The sequence below is a fragment of the Urocitellus parryii genome, chromosome 3, assembly GCF_045843805.1.
Source record: "Urocitellus parryii isolate mUroPar1 chromosome 3, mUroPar1.hap1, whole genome shotgun sequence".
In the NCBI taxonomy this organism is placed as follows: domain Eukaryota; kingdom Metazoa; phylum Chordata; class Mammalia; order Rodentia; family Sciuridae; genus Urocitellus; species Urocitellus parryii.
This window is the reverse complement of record NC_135533.1, coordinates 90,179,670-90,197,961: the sequence shown is the minus strand read 5'-3', so window position 1 is coordinate 90,197,961 and position 18,292 is coordinate 90,179,670. Positions and strand designations below refer to the sequence as shown.

The 18,292-nt window shown below is 36.7% G+C and overlaps 1 protein-coding gene and 1 pseudogene across 2 annotated transcripts in view; both read right to left on the bottom strand.

Moving 5' to 3' along the window:
• The window catches only part of Bbs9 (Bardet-Biedl syndrome 9), a 477,419-nt gene that overhangs the window by 355,565 nt on the left and 103,562 nt on the right, over positions 1-18,292 (bottom strand). The gene's annotated exons all lie outside the window — the stretch shown is intronic.
• On the bottom strand, positions 7,776-8,627 carry LOC113181956 (V-type proton ATPase subunit D pseudogene; annotated as a pseudogene).

The window sequence follows — 18,292 nt, the reverse complement described above, 5'->3', positions numbered from 1 at the left end:
AGATTTGATCCACAGTATAATGAATCAAGTTTTATCAACAGAGCATAAAAGATAAAAGCAATGGATCAAAAAGATGACAACAGCTGGGCACAGTGACTCATATCTGTAATCCCAGAAGCTTGGGAGGCTGAGGCAGGACGATCGTAAGTTTCAAAGCCACCCTTAGCAACTTATCAAGGCACTTAGCAATTGAGCGAGACTCTGCCTCTAAATAAAATATAAAGGGCTGTGGATGTGATTCAGTGGTTAAGCACTCCTGGCTTCAATCCTCAGTACAAAAAAAAAAAAACAAACTAAGATAACAATATTTTAATGATACTTCCTCAAAAAATATGCTTTCACTATATAGAAAAAATAATTATGAAGGTTGAAGATTTCATCAGAATTTAGACATTTATTTTATTAATCTTGAGCAAAGAGAAAAAATAACTTGTGATTTGAAATAGCATTTGTAAGATCTGGAAACAAATTTAGAAAGGACCTTTTAAGACCATTTTCAAAGGACTTTGGAAATAGTGTTTATTTTCAAAAACATAACTTTTTGTGCCTATAGGGATGGAAAATGAAAGCTGGAAAGTCCCATTATGGCAGCCTCACGAAATGAGTATTTATTAAATAGCATATCTCATTTCCTTGTGTTAAAATATCATGTAGTCAAAGCTTTAACATGATACATAAACTAATTATATTCTGAAATGACTGCTGGATTAACAGTTTTCTCTATTAAATTATATAGTCTATTCACTAAAATGGTGTGTTAGAAGGATGTGTGTATGGGTGGGTCCCCAGTCCAGAAGTTATTTCTACCAAGCACGACCCAGAGCATTTTCTATAATTCATTATTATGGCAATGAGGGTCCCATAGGGGACACTCCCGGATGACATTTCCTCATTTCTCTGTACCCTTTCCTTTCTTGTGCAATCTATGCAGGAGAGCAAGTGGAATGACATACATGAAAGAAGACTACCACTACTCAGCATGCTACATGTCTTCTGAATCTATGCTCATATTTTTTTGTTGCAATGAGTAAAAATACAAGGGAAAAATGCAAACATGACCTGTGGCCAAGCATATATTGCAGTTCAGCTTGCAGCTGTCAAAAATACTTGGTCTTTCTCCAAGTCTGAAAAACAGCTGTATAGGTAGTCAAAAAGGCAGACAGGAAACATCAAGAGAATGATACATAGGAACAGAAGAGTCCAAAAGTCTGTAGAACTTCCTCTCTTTTTATGCAGCATGGAAAAAATTTTTGTTGTTGTTGTTACAGAAAAACTGAAACACTAACTCATTAATCTTTAGTGCAAACCTTATTCAAAAATGATACAACATGTTTGCTATGAGCAAACACATAAAAATTATCAGAGTAGGGTTCCAATAGATACTGCCTTAAAAACAACTAGTAGGTGGATTTCTAGAGCTTGCAGGGTTATAAATTTGCCATTACATATCAGTTTTATACTTTTCATTTATATCATCATACAAATAAAACTACCACCATTGTTTTGAGATACACACTACTCTCTAGCTAAGCTTAATCATCAGTAGTAATCTGAATAAAAGAGCTAGCTTCTGTCTTATTACTCTTTCAAATTCTTTTTGTTTGAACATTTTCAAAGTAACTTGTGCATAATGGTAATAATTCAGAATCTAATTTAGATTCTATGTTTAAAAGCATCAGCATAAATAAACAAATAATTTTAAAACCCTAAGCAAACAAGGAAATCAACAAATAGAATGCATGCATCAAGCTAAATAACTAATATTTTAAATTATGTACTGGGTAAAAGTACACAAATTCTCAACTACTATTCAAGTGTTACCTCAGTAAATAACTTCATGAAACTAATTACTTTAAGGCTCAAGAAAATAAACATTGGGTCTACATACTAACTCTTCCTATGAACTTGTCTTCTGACATTTTAATGTGTGTCATTTTAATAGCAAACTTTAATAGCTTTACAAAGACCACTACTGTGTGTTTCACCAAGCTATTTATCATAGCCTTTCCCTCTAAACTGTGAACAAGGTTAATAATGTATTATAAGGAAAAAACAAGCACTTGTTAAATTAGCATTATATGTGATGGATTCAGTATGAATGCAATGTTAAAAGTCTAAAAGAAGGTCCTAAATGTTATATCATCACTTGCATCATAAAATAAATATTAAAAGAATTATTTCAACAGATAAAATGATCAAGTTTTAACAACATCCTCCATGCAAAAAAAATCCTCAAATTTTTGACCCTCAAAAAGTTCAGTGAATGCAAGAGGAAAGTTCTACATTGCTGATGGGACTGCAAATTGGTGCAGCCAATCTGGAAAGCAGTATGGAGATTCCTTGGAAAACTTGGAATAGAACCACCATTTGACCCAGCTACAGGGACACTGTCACATCAATGTTTATACCCGCACAATTCACAATAGCTAAACTGTGGAACCAACCTAGATGCCCTTCAGTAGATAAATGGATAGGGAAAAGGTGATATATATATACAAAATAGAATATTACTCAGCATTAAAAGAAAACAAAATCATGGCATTTGCAGGTAAATGGATGGAGTTGGAGAATATTATGCTAAGTGAGTTTTAGCCAGTCCCCCCCAAAAAACAAATGCCAAATGTTTTCTCTGATATGAGGATGATGACTCATTATAGGGTGAGGGTGAGCATGGGAGGAATGGAGGAACATTAGATAGGGCAAAGGGGTGGGAGGGAAAGGAAAGGGACATGCAGGTAGGAAAGATGGCGGACATCATTATCCTAATGATGTACATAATTACCCTAAGTACATGTATGAAGACATGAATGGTGTGAATCTACTTTATATACAATCAGAGACTTGAAAAATTGTGCTCTATATGTGTATATATAACAAATTAGGATAAATAAATTTTAAAAAGTTCAGTGAAAATGAAGAGGCAAATGCTTAAATATTACAAACATATAAGAACTGAGAAATTAAAATTATTTAAAAGCTATCAGAGCATGATTAACCACGTCTGAAAGAATCAGGGAAAGCTTCAGAACAAAGATAACATGTGGGTCTTGTAGGTTAAGAGAGAATTGTCAGGCAATGAGAGAAATAAAAACAGAATGCACACCCTGCACAGAGACATAAATTATAAAAGAGCTGGTTGGAGGGCGTTAGGAGAGAGGCACTGGACGGAAGGACACGTAGATAGCTAATAAAGATGACATGCTTATCAACTGATAAGAATCTTTATTTTAGTATTGAGAGCCCTATCAGTTTCCTCATCTATAGAGCAGTAGTACAGAGAGAATATTACATGATGCTGTTATAAGTAGTAAATAAAATAAAGATACATATTGCCTTAGAACCTGGTAAGCATTCAGCAAATGGTAATTGTTATTGCTAGGCTGACCTAAAAAATATTATGTGAAAAGCTTAAAATTCAAGGGGAAAAATTTCTACAAAGGAAAAAAGGATGGACATGGACACACACGCACACACACACACACACAAAAAAAAAAAATCAGAAATTCATCCTCTTTGCCAAAGCAAGGAGGTTTTAAGACCTTAGTTACTATGGGAAATTTCTCAGAACTAAAGTCTGTGTGAATCCTTGGTTGTTCAAAATGTGTTTCCATCTATTTTCAGTTTACTTTCCTCAAAATAGCAATTTCCCTAAAATAACTAATTAAATCACTAAAGAAGTATATTGTGAGTGTGCCAGAAACCTATCTGGGAGTGGGAGATGAGCTGACAGGTAGTGTCACCCTTACCACCAGGACACACACTTATTCACATATTTATTCATAGACTCCCTCTCCCTCCCTCCGCGCTTTCACTCTTCCTTCTTCCTTCTCCCCTTTTCTTTCTCATACTGATCTTTTTTCCTAATTTTTTTTTTGCAGAATCACTCCCTATATAATATATGAAACTCAGATCAGATGATATCATACAAAAGAGGCCATGTACTCAGCATTCCTTTCTTCACCCTCTTCCAAAGGAAAAATTCTAAAGGGATGAGTATAATACTAGGGTATAAATTTTTTAAAAAAAATAACTAATTTCAAAGTGAGATAAATTTCTCAAAGTAATAACCAATCATAATAACAAATCCAGAGAGCACTTCCAAAACATTGAACAATAGAATTTTTTGCGGCCGGGGGGGGGGGGGGATACTGAGGATTGAACTCAGGGGCACTAGACCACTTAGTCACATCCCCAGCCCTATTCTGTATTTTATTTAGAGACAGGGTCTCACTGATTTAGCTGGCTTTGAACTCACAATCCTCCTGCCTCAGCCTCCTGAGCCACTAGGATTTAGGTGTATGCCACCATCCGGGCTAAACAATAGAAAATTTTTAAAGTACCTCTTCAGAGCTATGGATATAACTCTGAGGTAGAGTGCTGGCCTAGCATGCATGAGGCCTTGGGTTCAATTCCCAGTGCCAAAAAAAAAAAATAAACTTCATTTTGTAAAAATATATTCCTCATCTGTAACCTACACTGAACTATGATCAATTAATTAAAGTTATGGGGAAAAATAATAGCCAGGAAATTCCTGGTCTAAATTCACATGATTTCAAAAGATAAATCAAATGAATTATGAATAATGACAATAGCTTTAAATTTCCTGAATTGTCAATTCCTATCAAGAGTTCAATGTGCCATTTAACCACTATTTGGTCTATTAAATTTCTCTGGTTTCTTCTAAAGCAAGCAGTTAAAATGCTATATCTTTAATAAAAGTCATAAGGATAAATATACCAAAATAATCATCTTCAAATACACATGCAACTGGGCTATCAACCCACTCAAAACCTTTTTGGAAGTACTCCAGTATCTCCAAGGTTAAATGCCAGTTCATAAACAAGACATTCAAAGAACTCCTTGGTTTCAGTACTTCCTGCCATCCAGTCCCACCAGCCAAATACTCCACATAAAATAACTCTGCCATAAGTGCTTTTATATCTTTTCTCATCTAGGTCACATTTCCTTCAGATTCCATTCTCCAATCTCAACTTCACAAAATCCTTCTACACATTCTCAGTATACAATATACAATACCACTACTTCCACGTAGCATTTTCCAATTCTACCCTCCCTCCGTTCTTCCATAGTATAGTTTCCAACACCCACTCTTAGTACTGAAAAAATTTTCCTGATGAGCTAAATTGGATACATCTTCCCCCCACCTTCCAAAACTGACGCATAAATTTCTTGACAATAAAGCTATTTGAATTATTGTCTAGCCTGCAACAGTGAACACAGCCCCTTATTGGTGCTCCAAAAATAGCTATTCAATTACACCAATCTTTTATCAAAGTAAGAAACCATGTCAAATATTAGGACTAGATACCAGGATGCCCATGATCATTAAGACAATCACAATGTTCCATAATACATCACCATATTCACATGAAAACTCCTTAAGTCCTGGCATTCTATTTTATTAACCATGCTCACACCCACCATTCCCAATGGACTCTAGTAAACTTTTGGATTTGGGGGCACGACTCAGTTTGCCTAGCATTCTCAAGGTCCTGGGTTCAAACCCCAGTACAAAGAAAGAAAGAAAGAGCCTCATACAAGAAAATAAAGGAAGGGCGGGGGAGGACCCAAGGAAACCATTCAACTATAAAGAATGAATTATGGAACCCCAAATGGATACCAAAGGAGTAGAATGATCCTTCAATCCATCCATATTTTATAGAACTCTGACTTTAAAATATACTCAGATTAAATCTTAAAGATTTAGTAATTATTAGAGCATAGGTACAAAGTTTTCTTCTGGCCAATACAAAACAGAAGATTATCTGGGGCCCAGTGGTGTACACCTGTAATCCCAGAGGCTGGAGAAGCTGAGGCAGGAGAATTGAGAGATCAAAGCCAGCCTCAACAAAAGCAAGACACTGGGGGAAATCCAAGATGGTGGGCCAGAGAGAGGCAGCATTCTGCATAGCTCCATGACTCCACAACTAATGGGAATACTGCTTTGCTGAAAGTGATAGAGGACCCCTCCACAGCTGATGCCGCGCGTGAATCACAGCCACCTCAGTGTTAGAAAATTACTACTACTACTCACCCATGCAGGTCTAGCAGGTGCCTTAGAGGGACCATAAGCATCAGCACCAGCAAAGAATTCCCAGACACCACTCCCACAAGGGACACTCAGCCACTACCCACATGTAGAAACTCCAGCTGCCACTCCCTTGTGGACCCCCATCTACTAACATGGGGCTCACCCCCCCCCGGCCCCTGTCACCTCCATCTTGGGACTTGGCAGCTATTGCCATAGTCTCCTACTCACAGTAGCCTTCCTGCACCTGGGGACATCATAGGCTCTAATGACAGCCAACAGTTGTAACACCTCATACCACAGAGTTCACCTCTGAATGCATCTTATAATGCCATTGCTCAGCTCCCCCCACCCGACCGCACACCCCACCACTGAAAGCAGCAGTCTCCATCTTGGGTCACCTCCATCACCATCTTTAGTTGGGGCAACTACCAGTTTGGAACACTGGATAGCCAGGTACCCATGGTTTTCTAATTTCCCAGAATCCCTTAGCAGCCACTAACTCAGCAGAGTGACTGCCCTATTCAAAACTGCCCTCCACAACAGGAGTGCAGCCACCACAGTGCAACACACAAGACTCCCAGAGAGAAAGATTCCTGATTAGGAAGTAGAAAGGGAGAAGGTGAGGGAGATACACTTTAGAGACTAATTTAGAGGGCAGGAACTGTGAAGTCTACAGGCAAGATAAGAAGATAAGACCCAGCACCCACATCACAGGAGCAGACCGCAAAGGAGATCCTTGAGGTGCAGTCTCCCAATGGGATCAGTGGATGTCATACTCCACTTATAGGTGCCCTGCACCCAAGACCAACCCTCACACCCTGGTAATCCCCACAATCCTGAGGGCAAAGATACCAACTAAGAAGAGACAACCCCACCTATTGGATGAGAAAGGAAGCAGGAAAGATACTAATCTCCAACCAAAACAATCCTTGTTCCTTCCTTTAGGACTTTTTTGCCTTTCTTCTCCCTCTTTATTTTCCCATCCTCACACCCTCAACATATGTGAAACCAAGTACTTTTCATGAATTAGGATATTGGAGGACTGAGACAACTGAATAGTATATTACAGTTGTGTTGTATATTCTTTCTTTTTTGGTTTGTTTTTTCTCTTTTTCTCTCTCTCCAATTTTTACTATTTTGACATTTTTTATTTTTCTTATTATATATGTGTGTTTGTCTTATGTACTCTACAGTCTTCCCTCTTGTCTACCCAAAATTACTACCTCTCTATTCTCCTGCTACTAACCTTCTTCTTTAGATTTCTCTTTCACAATTCTTTTTTTCTACTTTTTAAATCATTTTACTCTGTTTATAACACACATTAAAATTAGCAGAACTGTTCCATGACAGATGAGAAGAGATCTGTCAAACAAGGAAATGAAGATTTTCATAAAGCTTGAGGAGAGAAGTACCACGGTGAAACAAGACTGCACTAACATCAGACAACAGCGCCAAGGTTTGTAGGTAGGAACAAAGGCAGCTCCACTGTAGTTGGCTTAAGACCACTAATGTTCCCTAAAGGATATGTCCTAAAATGCTTGGTAAATAGATCATGTGTAACACAATGGAAATGGAACAGCATAACACTTCAGCAAGTAAATCCTGTAAGTTACTGGGCAGGTTTTACAAATCCCATTCACCTGTGATAAATAACTGAATTATGAGTCTGCAAAAGTAACCCCATAAGTGGACACCCAGGTAAATTTTATGACCAGTGAAATTCTTAGGCCAAAAAATAGCCACATGTATCAAACCTACACTGAATTAAACTGGAACCAGTGTTGGGGGTTTCTGAAAAAACAGAGCAGGCAAGATTATTCAAACAGAAGATCCTCGTCCTTCTCCTAAGATCCTCGTCCTTCTCCTCAGCAAGAAGGTTAGCAGGCTCCTTCACCTCTCCAGCTGCTTTCCGTTGCTCCAAGTCCTTCTCACATTTTTACTTGAGAATCTTCTTCTCCTGTATTTTCTTTAACCTATAGAACTCTTCTCACTCTCTTTCGTCCAGCTCTGTGATGATATGAGCAAGGGTGTGTTCAATCCAGGGAATGATGACATGTGCAATGGCATTCACACACCTGTTAGTTATCTTAATAGCTTCATCCAGAGTCACAAAGGAAGTCTGTAGTGAAGCTAGTTCCACCAGTAGTTCCACTGCTTTGGCATAATTCCTCTTTAATATAGCCAACTGTTCCCCACCTCTGGTTAAACCAGTTAGTTCATAACTGTCAGTTTCTTCATGGTAATGTTCAAATACTGGTAAAGTAACACCTGCTACATTGCCTTTCTTTGCTGAATCTTCACTTGGGCTTTATTTACATTTTGAGTAACTGTGGTGCTGAAGTCCCCTGCTGTGAACTTGGCCTCAGATAGTGAAAAGGCAGCTTCTGTCATCACTTTACCCATCAACATTTTAGTCTCTATTATCTTCTTCAGGATCTGTCAGAATCGAAGAGTTAGGGTATCAGATTTTTTTTCAGGAGGTTTCGGCCTGTTTGTGCTCTTTATTTAAACAAGCCTTCAAGATGGTCTGTGGCATTCTCGAGGAAAAGATTTCAATCCGTTCTTTGCCCGACATTCTGAGGATGACTGTTCGGCTGGGGTCCCAGCCGGGCAATAGAGTGTGCAAGAGCTCCAGTACTGGCCACCACCGTCCCTTCTTCAACCAGAGTCAATGATTGTGTCACATGACCCCTTAGGTTGCTAAGAGGTAGCAGGGATACCCATTTTTCACTTCCACTTCCAGAGATGTGAGGGAGTGGGCTCTCTCTTTCACAATTGTTAAGATATAGTAACTGTATATCCTCATCTCTTACCTCCTCAACTTATCTTCCTATACCTCACCCCCGATTCTTTGTCCACCATCAGAAACTGTAAATCCTTTTTTAAGCCTACTGCTTATATTGCAGATAATAATCGAATTCACCATTTCTGTATATTGTAACTAAACTGTAAACATCTTAATAACAACTATTTGTTTTTAAGTGGTATTTTGTTTATATTGGGATGTGTTAATATTGTCCTTCACATCAAAGAAAAAGTATTGGATTCCTACAGGGGCATTATAAGCCTATAGAGTAAAAATGGTAATGCCGTGGATCCACAAAGCTAGAAGGAAAGACACACAGGCAATATGAAAAGACAAGGAAAGAAAGTGCCCCAAACAAATCAAGATACCACATTATTAAAATCCATAGCTTGCACAGCAGAAAAATTACAGAAAAGGAGTTCGGGATGTACATAATTAAAATGTTCTGTGAATTAAAGGATGATATAAGAGAGCAAATACAGGCAGCAAAAGATCCTTTTGACAAAGAGCTACATAAACACAGGAAGCAAAAGATACTTCAATAGGGAGATAGAGGTTCAAAAAAATCCTTGAAATGAAAGAAACAATATACCAAATTAAAAGTTCAGATGAAAGCATCACCAATAGATTAGACCACGTGGGAGATAGGACCTCAGACAATATAAAATCTTGAAAAGAATGTAGACAACACAGTGAAAATGGTAACAAATCATCAGCAGAACTTTCAAGAAATATGGGAAAACATAAAAAGACCAAATTTAAGAGTTATTGGGATAGAGGAAGGAATAGAGTTCCAAACCAAAGGAATGTGCAATCTATTCAATGAAAAAAATATCAGAAAATTTTCCAAACATGAAAAATGAATGGGGAAACCAAATTCAGGATGCTTATAGGATTCCAAATGTACAAAATCACAGCACATCCACAAAAAAGGCACATTATAATGAAAATGTCTAACATACAGAATAAGGAGAGAATATTAAAAGCCACAAGAGAAAGAAATCAGATTACATATAGGGGGAAACCAATTAGGTTATGTGCAGATTTTTCAATCCATTCTCTGAAAGCTGGAAGATCCTGTAACAACATATAGCAACCTCTAAAAAAAAAAAAAATGGATGCTAACAAGAATTTTGGATCCAGCAAAATTAAGCTTTAGATTTGATGATGAAATAAAAACCTTCCATGATAAACAAAGATTAAAAGAATTTACAACTAAAAAACCTGCACTACAGAACATCCTTGGCAAAACATTCTCTGAAGAGGAAATGAAAAAAAAATGAAAATCAGCAGAGATAGGTGTTACACTAAAGAAAAAGCTAACCAAAGGAAAAGCCATGTGAAGTTAAATAACAAAAATGGCTGGGAATCCAAATCATGTCCCAATAATAACCCTGAATGTTAATGGCCTAAACTCACCAATCAAAAGACATTGGCTAGGGCTGGGGTTGTGGCTCAGTGACAGAGTGCTTGCCTCGAATATATGAGACACTGGGTTCAATCCTCAGCACCACATAAAAATAAATAAACGAAATAAATATACTGTGCCCATTTTTAGCTGAAAAAATATTTATAAAAAAAGACATAGGCTAGCTGATTGTATCGAAAAAAAAAAAGATCCAACAATATGCTGCCTCCAAGAGACTGACCTCATAGGAAAAGACATACACAATACACAGATTGAAGGTGAAAGGTTGGGGAAACTCATACCACTCACATAGACTGCAGAAGCAACAAGGGTTTTCCATCCTTGTATCAAATAAAGTAGATGTTAAGCTAAAGTTAATCAAAAGGGACAAAGAAGGATATTTCATACTGCTCACTGAAACGATATACCAACAAGACATAACAATTATAAATATATATGCCCCATAAAACAAACTCTTCTTAAGTTCAAGAGTCAGATAGACCACAACACAATAATTCTGGGTGACATTAACACACCTCTTTCACCACTGGATAGACCTCCCAAACAAAAGCTGAACAAAGAAACTACAGAACTCAATAATACAATCAATAACTTAGACTTAACTGACATATATATAATATTTCATCCTTCAACAAGTGAATACACTTTCTTTTCAGCAGCACATGGATTCTTCTCTAAAATAGACCATGTATTATGCCACAAAGCAACTCTTAACAAATACAAAAAAGTAGAGATACTACCCTGCATTCTATCAGATCACAACAGAATGAAATTAGAAATCAATGAGGAAAGTACATTGCATGACGTTCATTCCTTAAAAAAAGAGTCAACAAATAAATGACCTAACACTACATTTCAAAGCCCTAAAAAAAAATAAGAGCAAATCAACATCAAAAGCAGTAGAAGACAGGAAATAATTAAAATCAGAGCTGAAATCAATGAAATTGAAAAAAAAATTGAAAAGATTGACAAAACAAAAAGCTGGTTATTCTAAAAAATAAATAAAATTGACAAACCCTTGGCCATGCTAACAAAGAAAAGGAAAGAGAAAACTCAAATCACTAATATACATGATGAAAAAAGAAATATCAAAATAGACACTAAAGAAATATCGAAGATAATGAGAAATTATTTTGAAAATTTGTACTCTAATAAAATAGAGAATATTGAAGGCATTGAAAAATTTCTAGAGGCATATGAGTTCCCCAAATTGAATCAGAATGATATACACAATTTAAACAGGTCAATTTCAAACAAGGAAAGAGAAGACACCATCAGAACCTACCAACCAAGAAAAGCCCAGGACCAGATGAATATACAGCTGAGTTCTACAAGGCCTAAAAAGAAGAACTAATATCTATACTCTACAAATTAAATAAAAAAAGAGGAAGCACTTCCAAACTCATTCTATGAGGCCAATAACATCCTTATTCCAAAACCAGGCAAAGACACATCAAAGAAAGGAAACTGAATTCAGACAAATATCTCTAATGAACATAGATGTTAAAATTCTGGCAACATATCAAAAAAATAGTGCATCACAATCAAGTTGGTTCATACCAGGGATTCAAGGTTGGTTCAACATGTGGAAATCAATAAACATAATACATCACATCAATAGACTTAGATAAGAATCATATGATCATCTCAACTGATGCAGAAAAAGCAGTCGACAAAATACAGCACCCAAACATTTTCAAAGAACTAGAAAAACTAGATATAACAGGAAATATCTGAACATCATAAAAGCTATCCATGCTAAGCCCCAGGTCAACATCACTGTAAATAGAGAAAAATTGAAAGCATTCTCTCTAAAAACTAGAACAAGACACGGATGCCTTCTTTCACCACTTACACTTAACATAGTTCTTGAAACACTAGCCAGAGCAATTATACAGACGAAAGAAATTAAAGGGATACAGATAGAAAAAGAAGAACTCAAATTAGCACTATTTGCCAATGATATAATTCTATACCTAGAAGATCCAAAAAATTACACCAGAAAACTTCTAGAACTAGTAAATGAATTCAGCAAAGTAATAGGATACAAAATCAACACTCATATCAAACACATTTCTGTATATCAATGATAAATCCTCTGAAAGGGAAACAAAGAAAATTACCTCATTTACAACACCCTCAAAAAAATAAAATAAAATACTTTGGAATCAATCTAACAAAAGAGGTGAAAGACCTCTACAATGAAAACTACAGAATGCTAAAAAGAGAAATTAAAAAAGACCTTAGAAGATGGAAAGATATCACTTGTTCTTGGATAGGCAGAATTAATTCTGTCAAAATGACCATACTACCAAAAGCAGTATATGAGACAATGCAATTCCAATCAAAATCCCAATGACATTCCTCATAGAAATAGAAAAAGCAGTCATGAAATTAATCTGGAAAAATAAGAGACCCAGAATAACTAAAACAATCCTCATCAGGAAGAGTGAAGCAGGTGGCATCACTATACCAGACCTGAAACTATACTACAGAGCAAAAGTAACAAAAACAGCATGGTATTGGCACCAAAACAGACTGGCAGACCAATGGTATAGAATAGAGGACACAGAGACTCATCCACATAATTACAGTTATCTTATATTAGACAAAGTCACCAAAAACATACATTGGATAAAAGATAGCCTCTTCAACAAACAGTGCTGGGAAAACTGGAAATCCATATGCAACAAAATGAAATTAAACCCCTAACTCTCATCATGCACAAAACTCAACTCAAAGTGGATCAAAGACCTAAGAATTAAACCAGAGACACTGTGCCTATTAGAAGAAAAAGTAGGCCCAAATCTCCATCATGTTGGATTAGGCCCCAACTTCCTTAATAAGACTCCTATAATGCAAGAATTAAAATCAAGAATTCATAAATGGGATAGATTCAAACTAAAAAGCTTCTTCTCAGCAAAATAAATAATCAGTGAGGTGGAGAGAAAGCCTACAGCTTGGGAGCAAATTTTTACCACTCACAAATCAGAGCACTAATATCCAGGGATATAAAGAACTCAAAAAGCTAAACACACACACACACACACACACACACACACACACACACACACCAAAAAAAAAAAAAAACCCAAATAACCCAATCAATAAATGGGCCAAGGAACTGAACAGGCACTTCTCAGAAGATAATGTACAATTAATCAACAAATATGTGAAAAAATGTTCAATATCTCTAAGCAATTAGAGAAATGCAAATCAAAACTACTCTTACTCCTGTCAGAATGGAAGCTATTAAGACTACAAATAACGATAAGTGTTGGCAAGGATGTAGGGGAAAAGGCACACTCATACACTGCTGGTGATATGCAAATTGGTGCAGCCAATATGGAAAGCAGTAAGGATATTCCTTGGAAAGCTGGGAATGGAACCACCATTTGACCCAGCTATCCCACTCCTCAGTCTATACCAAATGACTTAAAAATAGTATACTACAGGGACACAGCCACATCAATGTTTATAGCAGCACAATTCACAATAGATAAACTGTGGAACCAACCTAGATGTCTTTCAGTAGATGAATGGATAAAGAAAATCGAGTATATATACACAATGAAATATTACTCAGCAATGAAAGAGAATCATGGCATTTCCAGATAAATGGATGGAGTTGGAGAACATAATGCTAAGTGAACTTAGCAAATCCCAAAAAAACAAATGCCAAATGTTTTCTCTGATATAAGGAGGCTGATTCATAGTGGGGTTTGGAGGTGGAACATGAGAGAAATAGTAAACTCTAGATAGGGCAAAGGGGTAGAAGGGGAAGGGAGGGAGCCAGGGGGTAAAAAAGATGGTGGAATGAGATGGATATCTTTACCTTAAGTACATGTATAAAGACACAAATAGTGTGAATAATACTTTGTATATAACCAGAGACATAAAAAATTGTGCTCTATATGTGTAATAAAATTTTAATGCATTTTGCTGTCATATATAACAAATTAGAATAAAAAATTAAAAAGCGAGACACTAAGCAACTCAGTGAGACCCTGTCTCTAAATAAAATACACAATGGGGCTAGGGATGTAGCTCAGTGGTTAAGTGCCCCTGAATTCAATCCCTGGTATGCTCCCAAAAAATCATAGGAGATTACTGCCAAAAACAAAGTACCAGATAAAAGGCATTATTTAGGTTACTCCTCTGAATATTTTCTCTTCCCAGAGCAGAATTGGTATATCATAAAAAGAAACATTGAGGGGCTAGAGTTCTGGCTAGAGTGCTCGCCTAGCACAGTGAGACCCTGGGTTCAATCCTCAGTATCACATAAAAATAAATTAATTAATGATATTGTCTCTAATTACAACTAAAACATAAATGTTACAAAAAAGAAAGAAATGTTGAGCAAATATGGGTAAGGTACCAAATGTAGAAAAAGTGTAGATAAGCAGTAAATATTTTGAATGAGAAAGGCAAGATAATAATGCCTTGAATTCTAACTCCTAGATATGTCACCTTTGGTGGTTTAACTTTATTCAGTTTGTGTACCTTATTACAAACTCCAGACCCTATTTGGTTGCTGTGAAGACTGAAAGAGAGAACATAAGTTAACTACCCAGAACAGTACTGGAAGATGGTAGAATTGTATGCCCTCTTAATCCTAAACTTAGCACCCTTAACAAAAAGAACAAACCAACTTCCTTTAGCATTTATCTTGGATATAAGATAATTCAGTCCTTCAGTCTCAGTTAGGTATTCAAGGATAGAAAAGATTTCAGAAGCAAACAAGGCCAACGGTGACCAGGAAGCTAGAAATTGGTTCAATTCAAAATTTCCCATATTGATTGTTCAAGTACTTGTTAAAGCACTGATTCCCAGGCTTTTAAATTTCACTGTCCTATAAAACATTCATCATAACATTGTCAATTTATGAACTCCCCAACCAGGTTTTTTTTTCCAAAAAAACAGGCTATCATCACCAACAAAATAATACAAATAAATAGGAAGTTGTTTTTTTTTTTTTAAGTCAGTAAAATATCAGCACAAGTACAGCTGATGGGTTCTCTACATTACTCCTAGGCTGGAGGATCCTCCTGCCTCAGCCCCCTGCCCATGCCACCATGCCCAGCCTAAATACAGACTTTCAACTGAAGAAATGTTAGTTTTGTTTAAAAAAAAAAAAAAAGAAAAAAACTCACTAAATTAAGCTTTTTTTAATTATTATCTTAAGACCATTCGAAACTTTCCTGGGGGAACAGCATTTGAGAACCATTTGTAGCACTAACCAATTTTAAAGAACTCCACACCAGCACTTAGGAACTATTATTAGAAAGATATTAGAAAATAAGGACAATATTTTTTCGTTTGCAGAAGCAAAGCACAAACTGGCTGTAAATCTTATTCAAGCCTAAGTATGGAAACAAACCTTTTTTTTGGCATGTTCTCACTTATTTTTTATTTTATTTTATTTATATATAACAGCAGAATGCATTACAATTCTTTTTATATAAATATGTTGGCTCTTGACAAACACTACTGTCAAACTTCTGGAAACAAAAAGTGAGGCAAAGGCTCCCTCTGCTGACAAGTAGACAAAGAAATCCTAAAAGGTAGCAACTTTTTTTTTTTTTTTTTTTTTTTTTTTTGTACTAGGAATTGAACCCAAGGGCATTTAACCACTGAGACACATCCCCAGCCCTTTTTTATTTTTTTATTTTGGGACAGGATCTTGCTAAGTTGCTTAGGGTCTCACTAAGTTGCCTAGGGTCTCACTAAGTTGCTTATGGCCTCACTAAACTGCCAAGGCTGGATTTGAATTTTCCGTCCTCCTGCCTCAGCCTCGCAAGTCACTGGGATTACAGGCATGTGCCAACACCATACCCGGCCAGCAACAGAGATTTTAAAAATCTCTCCAATACTGATTGGGTACTGCATGTACTTTTACTATTCTCTATCAAAGACTACTTGATGCTTTCAAACACTAGAATATTGTTGCATCAGATAGGAATATGAAAGACATATTTAACTAGGTATTGCTCCTTATAAATTGCCTTACAGGCATGCAGTGCAAGCCTGTAATTCCAACTACTAAGTAAACTGAGGCAGGACAATCCCAAGTTCAAGGCCAGCCTCAGCAACTTATCAAGACCCACCTCAAAATAAAAAGCAAAAAGGAACTGGGTAGAGAGGGCTGGGGATATAGCTCAGTTGGTAGAGTGCTTGCCTTGCATGCACAAGGTCCTGGGTTCAATCCCCAACATCACAAACAAAAAAAAGGACTGGGTTTAATCCCAAGTACCATAAGAAAAAAGAACCAATGAATATTTGTAAACCAGTTTTCAAATTCACTGGCTTCTGCTCGGTGCTTTACCAAACTATGATGCAGAGAAATTAAATGAGGAAGGCTAAAGAACTGTGGCAGACTTTAAGAGGTTATAAGGAACAAAGGCAGCAATTTCTAAATACACTGACAACCTTATCTTATAGAAGTCCAATGAAATTAATAGAAACAAACTGTACTTCAAAATTAACAATTCTTGTTTAACAAGCACTGGCCTACACATTATTAATACATTTAAACCTAGCTACTATCCAGTAAATTGGGAAGGTCAAGAACTATTGTCCTCATTTGACTATGGAGTGAACTGATGTTCAGGAAAGTTGTATGATTTCTTAAAGGATTCAAAGTAGGTAAGTAGCAGGGCCAGATCTCACCATTCTATCTTCTAATCTCCATACTGCTTGTCCAACTTAATGTTATGCTTACAGTAGGCACATAATGAAATCCATTTCTGATTCCAAATTTAATGTGGCCATCATCACAACTGCACTTTGTATGATATAAGAAACATGGGATATAAATAGTAAATGTTAAATGTTTCAAATATTTCACTTGAACAGATTAAACTTGATTGAATTGATCACTGAATCTTTTATAAATTGCTTGCAAAGATAATAAAATTAATTTGTAAAATAAGTAAAGGAGAAGAATGACAGATAATACCAATTCTCCCACTAAAATGCCAGAATAAAATGTTTGTTCAAAGCAGCCTTTTAAAGTACATCAATACATTGTCCACCAAATTCAGAAGCCAACAACTAAGTGAAAGTAAAACCTACAAAGGTAAACAGCCCTTGAGACATTTTCCCAAACCAGATAAACTTAAGGTTGTTTTCATCTTCTCAAATGATATACAGAAAGGAAGAAAATAAAGGAGGTCCTCCTTTAAGGGAATCTAATAGATCCTTACATTGTCTCCATCCCACAGTATAAAGTTAAGGCCACAAAGAACTCTACCCCTAATGTAAGGAGTAATGTAATGTAATGTAATGTAAAAAGTAAAAATTTGATCAAAAGACATCTAACTAGTCATACAAATAAAATAATCTACAACTGTAATAAAATGCTATTATGATTTGGATATAGAAGGTCTCCCAAAGGCTCATGTATTGAAGATTTGGTCCTCAGTTGTTTTGTTTTGTTTCAGGGGGGCGGGTGTTGGGGGAGAGGTGATCAGGGATTGAACTCAGGGGCACTTGACCACTGAGCCACATCCCCATCCCTATTTGTATTTTATTTAGAGACAGGGTCTCACTGAATTGCACAGTGCTTCACTTTTGCTGAGGCTGGGTTTGAACTCACAACCCTCCTGCCTCAGCCTCCCGGACAGCAGGGATTACAAGCATGCATCACTGCATCCGTCTCTGCAGTTGTTTTAATTAGCTTTTTCATCACTGTGACTAAAATACCCAATAAAAACAACTTAGAGGAGAATAAGATTATTTGGGGCTCATGGTTTCAGAGGGCCTATTCCATAAATGGCTGACTCCACTGCTCTGGACCCAAGGTGAGGCAGCACATCATGGGGGTGGGGGTCAGGGAACTGAAAGCTGCTCAGCTCATGATGGGATCAGGAAGCTGAGAGAGAAGGCAGGGAGGGTGAAGGAAGAACAACTCTTCCAGGACAACTCCCAGTGACCCACTTGCCTAGTTACCACCCAGTCAGACCATTCAAACTAGGATGGACTAGTTAGGTTACAGCTCTGATCA